This window comes from Myxocyprinus asiaticus, chromosome 26 (genome assembly GCF_019703515.2).
Source record: "Myxocyprinus asiaticus isolate MX2 ecotype Aquarium Trade chromosome 26, UBuf_Myxa_2, whole genome shotgun sequence".
NCBI lineage: Eukaryota > Metazoa > Chordata > Actinopteri > Cypriniformes > Catostomidae > Myxocyprinus > Myxocyprinus asiaticus.
Genome location: NC_059369.1, coordinates 40,513,599 through 40,525,914, shown reverse-complemented (window position 1 = coordinate 40,525,914; position 12,316 = coordinate 40,513,599). Strand labels below are relative to the sequence as shown.

Below are 12,316 nucleotides of genomic sequence, written 5' to 3'. Positions count from 1 at the left end.
CTCTCGGCATCCCCCATCCCCCATCGCTCTATGTGCTTCCATACAGCCCTGAAAAATCAACCGGAGGAAACCTTCACAGAGGAGAAAAGAGTAACCCTTACCAACCCAGGAAGATCGCTCTAAACCGTTATCATAGATTGGATCTGGGCGAACTATCTAAACCATCTCACACTGGTAAGTCTTATTTAATGTAGTTTTGATTGATAAAGCCCAGATATCTTTCCAAAAACACCATCAGACCGTCACCACCATCAAACACCAGCGATGCTTTTCTTATGCCAGTGCGTGTGTGCTAGTAATGGTGTTTGATGGCCAGCCTCGCTCTAATGGTATTCGATAGTGACTTATGAGGGGAACAAAAAGCATTTGCTTCGCGGATTCCGGTTATTACTATCAGAATGCCGATTATAGCAGTTTTCGGAACGGATGCTATAGATTTTTCATGCTGACTTAATACGTTCTTCTCCGTTCTCTTGTCATGCCTGTATTTGTACATTCCACAGAGCTGAGACCGAGCGACTCAAAATGGTGTCTGAAGGAGTTTGAGGCCTTTAAACAGTCATCGAGATCGTAATATACGAGCTGTTATGAGTAAATATCACCCGCGATCAAAGAATCGAACGCATCCATGTGCAACAATGTAACAGCGATCGTGACGCAATATAGACGCGAGTTCTTTTGTTGATCAGTGTTACAATGTAACGCGCATTCGAGCGCCAGTGTTACTTTCTCTTTTTCGTTGCATTGCCTGGGCATACGAGATTGTTTCTATTGCAACGCAATACAATTTATAATATTTTAATTCATCATCATCATCAGGACTGGTCATGGTTGCCATGACTTGTTGAGTTATACAAAGGGGAACTACACATTTCTCCATTGTGAATAGCAGTCAGCGTGTTAAAATTATCAAAAATCATTTGATAATTGCTGAACATGTGTATATATATATATATATATATATATACACATGTTAATTTTATATATATAAACTGACGCAGAACATCAGTGCTTGAATTGAGTGGGGGGCTGGGGGGGCATAAATAGACTGGGGGGGGCAAATATTTGTATTTAATAAAGATACTAATAACAAATACTATTTAATTTACACAGTTAGGATGCGGTAAATTTCATGAATTATTTACAACAATAAGGCCTCTACAGTGCGAGCGTTTTACTCGCATTTGAAAATTACTGCTTGCAAATGCGAAAAATTAATTGACCACACTGCCGAGAGTAACAGCTTATCTAACGGCCAAAGTTATGAACTTATTATTGCAGCCTACCATCAGAATAAAAATTCCCTAATGCATTTTCCCTCATATGCCAAATACTTTTAAAAGAGGCGCGTTAGTTATTTTTGCATTAAAAGCACAGTTTTTTGTTCACTCTTTCACATGGCTACGACCGCTGTCCTCTCCCTCCCTCTCTTTCTTTCACGCGCACGCAGAGACCGAGGAAGAAGTATACCACCTGAAGATGGTTTAAGCAGAGTTTCTTGTTTTTTTATGGGTCAGAATGATGGACAGCATTTTGAATAATGACAGATTGATCTTGCGCTCACACGCAAGATTCGGAGAAAAATAGCCAGTTAAATTAAAATGTGCTAATCCATAAAATGCGCGAACAGTAAACAGCATGCCAGCGGCCTCGTCTAATTCAACGTGATAAGCAAAATCTCAAACATAAAAAAAAACTTTTAATGAAATGCCACTCTACCAATAAGAGCCTCTTTGCACAACTACGTGAGGATGACGCACACCAAACTTACAGTAGCCTATTCTGCTTCTAACGCAGGTGCGCTGGCTGTCGCGTGGACAAGTGCTTGTGGATTCTTTTTCTTGGATCTTCAATAGTTATGAAAATTCTACAACATCATAACCACGCACTGTATGACTGCAAAAACCTCTTAAAACGGCATACCTTGTTGATGCTTTATAACGAGACCATCAAGCGGCTGCATGGCTTTGCATCAATGTGTAATAGAAATGTCAACCCCTAGAAATGGATCATGTATCATGCGTTATGCTAAATCCGTGGCAATGCATGTTCCAAAAAATAATTGTATTATAATAATAATTTTGCATTTCTTACGGCCATCGGTGATATACAGTATGTGTAGACTTGTATATAAGTAGACGGGGCTTCAAGGTAAAAAGGTTGGGAACCACTGGTCTGGCGCATATTTTCATAGAAAAACAGTAATAAAAAATACAGCATATACAGATGCAAAATTGCTTCTTTGTAGTAGTTTGTCATATAAAATATATCAACATTTTATAAATTTCATGAATAAAATTAATAGACAGTTAAAACTGAAAATGCATTAATGTAGTTATGAATGTCATGAAAGTTTGATTTGAAAGATTTAAATGTTGATGAACTAGCTACTAATCTGTTATGAATTAGGCCTACCTACAGTATATGTTTGTTAATGTCAAATGGAAGTATAAACTGTCATCAGTATATTATAAGTTTATTAGTGGCTGAAGGAGATCCATCAAGACTGATGTAGTTTGGTGCTGCCTGTAAGATTAATTTAAAAAATAATAATTTGAAAAGGTTTATCAGAGGTGTCCTTTGTCATGTATCAAGAATCTTTTGAGTAATTTTTAATGCATGCATGCTCTGTTGTGATACATTGCCACTTACATACATATAACATTTTTACATGTATGCAAAAAGCATACAGCTGTTCAGCTTGTCAAGTAACTAAGAGTTCTGCTTTTTGTTTGATGATGATTGAATCAACTAAGACTGGCTTGCTGTCCAATCAAACATTCCTGTAATAAAAGCATCAATAGCTCTTCTAATGGTTGGTCTTAACGTTACACTGGCTGAGCAGAAGAGAAAACGCTTCATTTGTTTTCATTGATAGATTCATTATCAGCTCGAAATTGAATTTGCACAGCAAAGCTCCCCATTGAAGAATAACTGTGACTTATTAAAGGTTTATGCATTGCATGGCAAGTATGTAGGCTTTGTTTTGCATGCAGCACTTTTGTTATATTAAAGGATTTGTTGTACTCAGAGTCATTTGTAGGACTAACAGGTGTTCTGATGGAATGTAAGAAAGGAAATGTTCTTTAAGAGGAATATAAATAGGCCAAATACTGTCATTATTAGTGGTGTTTGGTAAAACAAGCATCACTATTACTATTGCCTGGCATTAGGTTTATTAAAAAATGCTTACCAAAGTTTTAAACATTGGTGTGAAACATACATGAATACATGAATTATACCTCGAATTGTTCTGGGTAAATTGTGGAGCTATTACTTATCTTAGCAATCCCATTTACAAATTTTGCCTGGCGATTGATAAAATGGGTGACATACATTTACGCTGAAGGAGGAACACTGTAGTCATCACAAGATAAAGTATGTTGTTGTGTGTTGGTGTGTTTTTCTAATTTGACAGGGTGCAACATATTTGGTCAGCCAGCTTCTGTTATAACATCTGTTATGAAAGTGAGCGCGTTCACATGCACGTACTTACACTGATTATGCTAATAAGCCAACAACGTGTATGGTCTTGTGTACGTAAAACGGCTTTTCTTGTTCAGTGTAAGATCATAAACGGCTTAAGAATAAACCCAACACACAAGTAGATTTTTGCCTATAACCCCGATTTTGTGTTGCATGTAAACACATTTATCGTGTTCTTACCGACCCATGCCTCTTTACAGTTTAACGTCAAAAGCAGAGAATAACTCGATTATTTCAAATCATGTAAATGCAATTTTCTTGATTTGAAATAATCTGAAATTTTCTGATTTTTGGGAATTATCAGCGTATTGGTGTGCATGTAAATGAGCTCACTAATGGACATCAATGGCAGACGGGGTACTGTTTGGGAAAACTGTTTGAAAACAATCATTATTTTTGCAATAGACCGCAACAGTGTCCACCCACCTTTTTAGCCATCTTGTTTCTGTAAGTATTTTTCCTATTCTTTTTTTCCCCATAGGGATTTCACAAAATCCTTCATAAAAGAGTTCTAAGCCATGACCCAAAACCAACCAGCTCCGAGGTGAATCACAACATGAATTACAAACTTTGATTTGACAAAAATAAAAAAAGTATTTGAAAATGGTTTTAACGAGGGAATGAACTACAATCCCATGAAGCATGGAGAATGGCATAATAAAAAATAAAAAAACATTTTGCAAAAATGTAAACAATTGATTTAAAATTAATTATGTGTATAGAAACAATATATTTTCAATCTATTGCAAAATAATAATATATATGCAAATATATAGGTAGTTTGAGAGTGTAGGGAGACCGACTCGATTATGTCATTCACAGTGCGAAATGGGAGTAGGCAGTCTTTGCAGAGCTCTCTTGACACGATTCTCTGTTAGTGGATCTTTTCTCTTCAGGATTCACAGGTATTGCAGTTTTTTACTGGGAATTCCACTATTAAAATAATGTGGACTGATGGCTTCAACAGAAGCATATACCATTGATTAACTACCTCGGAGCGCGTGGTAGGTCTGTCTGTAAAGGTTTATAAGTTATCGCTAAAAATCAGTTTGCCAATGGGATTTTTACTTCTGGAACCAGACTGTTACACTTAAGCTTCCATTTCACTTTAAATTATGTCCAACAACTGAAATGTAAAGAGCAGTTAGTGTTTTTTGATTTCAGCAAAAATTACATTCACTAATACCTTTTCTCCCATGATTTCGAGACTTTCCTAGAATCTCTTCATCCATACGCTCAGCACTCAGTACCGTAATTGGGCCGCTGATATTTCTCACGAGTGTTGAGAAAGTCTCCAGTTCACCACAAACATATCCAAATGTGAGTTTGTGGCAACGTGTTAATTGTGTCACAGTATATGTGCATGTTTGCTCACTACTGCATTAATGCATCTTTTGTGAGGCCCCTCATTTTTTTTCGTGTTCGATCTTTGGTGTTCGCTCATCGGAGGTGGTTTTATTTTGAGTGAAAAAACTGATGGATGTTTTTTGATGAGCTGTCTGTGTGTGCGCCAAATCCACAGTGAAATGAGAGGATTATGACAGACTGCACCTCTCAGCTGTATGTTAGTGTATGTGTGCACTGTAATAGTGCTTATAGACCTCAGATTAACCGTGCTCTCTGACACACACTCACACACCCTGAGGGGATGTTGGTTTCCCCTGATAAACAGCAGCAGAGAATGCTGTGAGATCTTGCCTCCTGGCTACAGGGGAATCCCATTAGAAGTGTGATGCTTGTTCAGTGTATCAATGTCTCCTCATGAGATCATCAAACAATAGCATGTAAAATGTAACATCATCTAAAATATAGACTTATGAACATGAGAATCTAGTGGCGAACAAAGGGACTCCTCTTTGGTGGGCATATTAAAGGAATAGTTCAACCAAAAAGGAAAATATTCATCATTTACTCATCCTAATGTTGTTTCAAAGCGGTATGATTTCTTTCTTCCGTGGAACACAAAAGTACATGGTACTTTATTAATATACAAATAAATGGTATTGCATAGTTTTTATAATACCATGATTTTACCATGGTTAACTGCCACACACTGTTATTATTGATCCAAATGTTCAACATTTCGATCTGTTCACTCTTCAGCTGATAAAATATGATGAAATGCATTTTAGAAAACAAATTTCTTGGATAAAATTTGGAGTAATTTTTCTTTTACTTACATTTCACATTTTTTTATAATTTATAGATTGTTGGGTTCATAATGCATCCTTAGTTTATTCAATTTCACACTATTCCCACTAATAATGTATGTATTACTCATACAGTATATGTTATTCTTTTAGCTAAGAAGTTTACAGTGGTTTTTCCATGAAGACTCAGAAATAAACAAGAAACATGTTTTTCCTGTTTCCTTAAATATCGTTAGTCACAACCTGGTGAAAAACAAGACTTAGAGATCAGTGTGATCGAAGGTGTTCTGAGAGGATAATAACCATCTAGAGAAAGTATAACTGTACTAGAGTTAGATTATTCTTACAATGACACACTTTAAGGCCATATTATGCTCACATATGAAACTGATATGACTTTTAAAATGTTATGTACACGTTGCACATCACTGAAAACAATGATAGCACTCATTATGTTTAATACTAAGGGGAACTTGGTTAACAGTGGTGGCCCGTGCAAGTCTCATGCCATTAAGAAAAAAGTTTCATAATAAACAAGACACCATATATATCGTACATTACGTGGCAGTCAACTAATAATACCAATTGACATTTTAAAAACACGTCCACGCACGAAAGCCAGAACCAAGGAGGTCTAATACCAAGAAAAAGCTCTCTAATAATATTTGTGATTAAAATTTTGCTTGCAATAATTTTGTTTCGTCAGGGTACATGGTTACTTTTCAAAACTTGATCCGACACTGAATGCTCCAGCAGCCTAATTTACACTTAGAAAACTACTGATGTTGCTATAACAATGCAAAAAGCACTTACCAGTTTACTTGAAGTGAAAATCAGTCCTCCTTTCCTGTTTAATTAAACATCTCAGGTTTTTAAATCCATAAGGAACTCTTTCTCAGTGGTGATGACAGCCAACTCGTCAGCAAGATCTCGCGCTTTTCGCTTTCAAATTATGTACATCACTTAAAGCGTGATTGCATCACTCAAGGCCAGCTAGAAGGCCTGGGGCCTCATGTATAAAACTCTGCTTAGACTCTGTCAGATTTTGCGTACGCACAAAAAAAAAATCAAATTTATAAAACCGTACGTACAGTGCATCCGGAAAGTATTCACAGCGCTTCACTTTTTCCACATTTTGTTATGTTACAGCCTTATTCCAAAATGGATTAAATTAGTTATTTTCCTCAAAATTCTACAAACAATACCCCATAATGACAACGTGAAAAAAGTTTGTTTGAAATCTTTGCAGATTTATTAAAAATAAAAAACGAAATTTCAGTTTGTAGAATTCAGTTGATTGGACATGATTTGGAAAGGCACACACCTGTCTATATAAGGTCTCACTGTTAACAGTGCATGTCAGAGCACAAACCAAGCCATGAAGTCCAAGGAATTGTCTGTAGACCTCCGAGACAGGATTTCTGCAGCATTGAAGGTCCCAATGAGCACAGTGGCCTCCATCATCCGTAAATGGAAGAAGTTTGGAACCACCAGGACTCTTCCTAGAGCTGGCCACCTGGCCAAACTGAGTGATCGGGGGAGAAGGGCCTTAGTCAGGAAGGTGACCAAGAACCCAATGGTCACTCTGACAGAGCTCCAGTGTTTCTCTGTGGAGAGAGGAGAACCTTCCAGAAGAACAACCATCTCTGCAGCACTCCACCAATCAGGCCTGTATGGTAGAGTGGCCAGACGGAAGCCGCTCCTCAGTAAAAGGCACATGACAGCCTGCCTGGAGTTTGCCAAAAGGCACCTGAAGGACTCTCAGACCATGAGAAACAAAATTCTCTGGTCTCTTTGGCCTGAATGGCAAGCGTCATGTCTGGAGGAAACCAGGCACTGCTCATCACCTGGCCAATACCATCCCTACAGTGAAGCATGGTGGTGGCAGCATCATGCTGTGGGATGTTTTTCAGCGGCAGGAACTGGGAGACTAGTCAGGATTGAGGGAAAGATGAATGCAGCAATGTACAGAGACATCCTTGATGAAAACCTGCTCCAGAGCGCTCTGGACCTCAGACTGGGGTGAAGATTCATCTTCCAACAGGACACGACCCTAAGCACACAGCCAAGATAACAAAGGAGTGGCTCCGGGACAACTCTGTGAATGTCCTTGAGTGGCCCAGCCAGAGCCCAGACTTGAACCCGATTGAACATCTCTGGAGAGATCTGAAAATGGCTGTGCACCGACGCTCCCCATCCAACCTGATGGAGCTTGAGAAGTCCTGCAAAGAAGAATGGGAGAAACTGCCCAAAAATAGGTGTGCCAAGCTTGTAGCATCATACTCAAAAAGACTTGAGGCTGTAATTGGTGTCAAAGGTACTTCAACAAAGTATTGAACAAAGGCTGTGAATACTTATGTACATGTGATTTTATTTTTTTTTATAAATTTACAAAGATTTCAAACAAACTTCTTTCACGTTGTCATTATGGGGTATTGTTTGTAGAATTTTGAGGAAAATAATGAATTTAATCCATTTTGGAATAAGGCTGTAACATAACAAAATGTGGAAAAAGTGAAGCGCTGTGAATATTTCCGGATGCACTGTGCGCCAGAACCTGCGCATAGTTCCCTTAATAAATCCCGTCTAGCGGAAGATTGTACGTACATGCAGGTGATTCATTCTCCACCCCGTCTCCTCCCCAAAATAACCATATATGGAGTGTACAACACCTGTTTTTACTATGCATATCCTCATCTGCAAAGAATTGCCATATGCATTTCACCATCCATACACGTGATTACTGCGTTTAACGGTACGAGAAACTGTATTATAAGAAATAAGACTGTAAATGCCATATGTAAGGTTAGATACTGCACCTTGAAGAAACATCATTAAGATATGAACTTGTTTTCAAAGAATATATCTTGAATATCCCTTGGCAAAATGTTTTTATCTTTGCAGACATAAATCTAACCTAAGCAATTTTGCTTCTCAGAAAACCTTTTTAATCATTTTAAGGGAGTTTTTATTGAGGTTAAATATTTATTACTGGAAACAAAACGAAAATTAATAAAATTCTTGTGCAGCATTGTCTGATATCATCACATTACTAAGATTTTATATTTGATTGGTATTTTATTTTCAAAAAACAGCTGAATGGCAAATGTACTTTTCATAATGTTTTTATTAGACTAGATCGGGGTTTCATTGCGATGAAGTGGAGCAGGCAGCACATTTGATGCACATTTGATGCACCTGTTTTCAGCTGTATAATACTGTTTCTGATTAGACATGTCTCTCCAATGGTCCATTTGACTACTGAATGTGGCCAGCAGTGCCTGTCTTATAGCTACTGTCTGTTTTACCAAGCCATTTAACGTCAGTCAGAGTCAAGTGCGCATCGCATTACAGATAATTTTTATTCAAAGGCTGTACTTATCTCAGTACTTGAATGTAATAGAACAGAAAATATGTCAAATTAAGAAATCTTCGCTGTCATTTTTAGGTAGGCCTACTCTGTACGTTCCTTCTCTATGATGACACGGGAAAGTTCTCCAAACGCAATGCATCCTAAACAAATATTTCCCTTCTACAGCTTATATTTGAATGCCTTTTCAATTAGTTACATAAAAATAATATAGGCGACTATTGGCTTGATAACGATTACGTCTGTTTCAAGTGCTTAACTACATACTTTTTTATTCTAAATGTAAATTAAATGAAAATCAGAGTCTGTTCAGTTCATTATTTGTCCAGCTGGAGTCGCCAGTTCACACACACCAGTTAAAGAGTGCATACGCACAGTCAAGAGTGTCCGGACGGTGCGCAAATATTAATCTCGATATGTTCATGGGAAATTGCTTACGCACAGTTCAGTGCCCATTTTGTGCGTACGCAACGTTTATACATCAGGCCCCTGGACTGAGACATATCCTAAAGACCACACCCACCAAGAACAAATAAATAAATCTGATTGGCTGATGAATCGGACAATCTGACTTTAGATGCCTATTCACTGCAGTGTTGAGGGATTCTGTGGAAATTCTGAAGGCCTGACGGGGTGGAGCTCAGACTCATGCTTCGGCTAAGGAGCATGGCTTCGGGCATGCGATTTGTGAAACAGTTGTCACACTTCGCTTGTAAACATCGAGGAATAAATTCTGATTGGATAAACTTTTTTATCCGCTGTTTGTTTGTAGATGAATTATGAGTGAAAAGTGATTGAAAATACATAGGCAAAAAGGTCAATGAGAATAAAAGGATGAAAAAATATTTATTTATTAGGCATGTTATGCCAGCAGAGAAGGCTTTGCTGGCCCTGAGAAATCGCCACTGGTGGTTAAATGTTTATTTATTTATTGATTGATTGATTGTTTTAGCCATTTAATTTGTCCGGTTTTGAAAAACCCAAGTTGAAGCAGCGTCACAAAATGTATATGCGTAAAGTCTGAGATGTGACTGGTTAGAGAGTAAGTGTCTACATAATTATATTCTGAGCATTTCCCACATTATTCATAAGAAAGAATGCTTTCATCCAATCACCTGCCTTATGCATGAGATCGCACGCATTACAGTAGAGAATTTAAAATTATGTGCAGACGTGACCGGTGCAAGTTCAACAACAAGTCACTTATCAGAACAAACCACAGTCTGTAACCGAACCAGAGCGAGCATGTTTCTTGGTTCTGCTATTCGCGCTTCAAACATGCAGCAGCTGTTTGTTAGACGCACATATTCCATTGAGTCTTCTCTATACGTCTGATAATGGACAGGATAAAGCGACGGCTTGTTTGAAAACAGGAGACAATGATGAAAACGATAACTCAAAAAGTCACGTCAACTCTCCTTTTGGTATCTTTTACATTGTGCGAAAGTTACCGGGATTTAGGCCTACAGGGTTTACCTGTGTGATGTCGTCATGACAACAAAGTTGAAATTCTGGATAACTTTTCACAGACAAGGTTAATAAGCGATTTTATCACAACAGAGTCATGTAAGCACATATTATGTTTAAGTATCGTGGCTATACTTTTGAAACAGTGCGTAGTTAATGTTTTGTGAATTGGACCTGTTTACTTTCCTTACATGTGCCTTACTGAACATTACTATTTTGTGGTAATCAACACTAGGAATAAGTGAGAAATAAGACTATAATTTGCTAAAGCCGTGTGATCTGTGAGAAACTGTACCAAATTTCCAAATGACCAAAGTCATTTTTCTGAAAATCTCCATACACTTTCGTTGTTCGGAAAACAGCTGCTAAGATATTCTACTATAAAAACTAATTTTGTGTTCCATGGAACAAAGTCATAAAGCTTTCAAAAGACATCATGATGAGTAAATGATGACAGAATGTAAATTTTTGGATGGACTAATCCTTTAATTGTTGGTTATTTGTATAATTGAAACACACAGTAGTCTCATACACATACACACACACAATAAGAGAAGTGGTGAACAAACGCCCATGAAACATCATCCCGGTGGTGTGTAGGCTGAGACAGTTTTGGATGGGCGTATTTTTGGACTTTTTGTGGGCAGAAATCACTGCCTTAGCTGCTCTGTGGGAAAAATAAAACTTCTACTGGTTTTGTCACACCAAACATTTTAAAATTTGTATCATTCTCCTCATTTATAAAGGAATAAAGAAAGAACTGTGTGTGAGTGCCTTTTGGTTTGGTTCCTTGCTGCTGTAACTGAACTACAGTGAACTAGACTATCATTAAACTATCATAAATATGTACATACACTTATACTCTCTGGCACCCATATACTCATTCAACTCTATTTCAGACAGAACAGTTGTGATATGTGTAAAACATGGTTTTAGAGTGATTAAGGAGGTATATTAAGATTTTTCATTGGTTACTTGCAGCACTTCAGGTCAATGAATGAGCAAGGAACCTTCTTATCAGAACCATTTTTCACTTTGTAAGGTTCTGAAGGTTCTTTTGAGATGAAAAATTAAGTTCTTTGTTACATTCTAAGTTCTACAGATCAGTGTTGGTTTCTGGTTTAGCCTATATAAAACTTGTTTCTCTAAAGAACTAGAGAGAAAGTACTTTGTGAAACCTGAAAAGGTTTTCCTATCCCAAAGAGACATTTTAATTGCTCTTTCAAATGAGCTCTGTAGCGACCGCCCACTTCCATGATGCACTGTGAATGACACAATTGAGTCAGTCTCCCTACACTCTGAAACTACTTATATATTTGTATATATCTAAACACAGTATTTTGCAATAAAAGTTTTTGTTAAATAAAAAACCCAGACTGGGTGATCAGGACCCCAATGCGAAGCAGGTATATTTTGCAATAACAACCGGCTGATTGTATATTATCCCACTTATTACATAGCTATTAACCAAATAAATAAACAAATGAACATAAAAAATGATTTGCCTGGAAATGATGTAATTATATGTGAAGAAATAAATCACTGAACAGCTGAATTTAACCTCCGGTTTGAGTCGGAGTTCTTTTGGTGTTTATTTCATAATAATGACCTCCTCATTATCCAGCTTATTACAAGACTACTTGCCAAATAAATACAGTACTGTGCAAAAGTCTTTGGCACATAAGATGTTTCACAAAAGCATTTGTCTTAAGATGGTTATTTATATCTGCTACTTTAGTGTGTCAATAGGAAATATACACTTTAGACTCCCAAACATTACATTTGCAAATAGAATAGAAGAACAGGGAGCCCTGCAACAGATGGCAAGGCCTCACAGAGTCTC

The 12,316-nt window shown here is 37.4% G+C and overlaps 1 protein-coding gene across 3 annotated transcripts in view; it reads left to right on the top strand.

Annotated features, from left to right (window-relative positions):
* LOC127416929 (protein FAM168A-like) overlaps window positions 1-12,316 on the top strand; it is a 58,813-nt gene continuing 46,497 nt past the window's right edge. For 2 of the 3 annotated variants that reach the window (XM_051656533.1, XM_051656532.1), the window contains exon 1: window positions 3-174. The gene's annotated coding sequence lies outside the window, so the exon portion shown is untranslated. Of the gene's footprint in view, window positions 175-12,316 lie in introns of all 3 variants that reach the window. The other variant, XM_051656534.1, reaches the window with a different exon arrangement.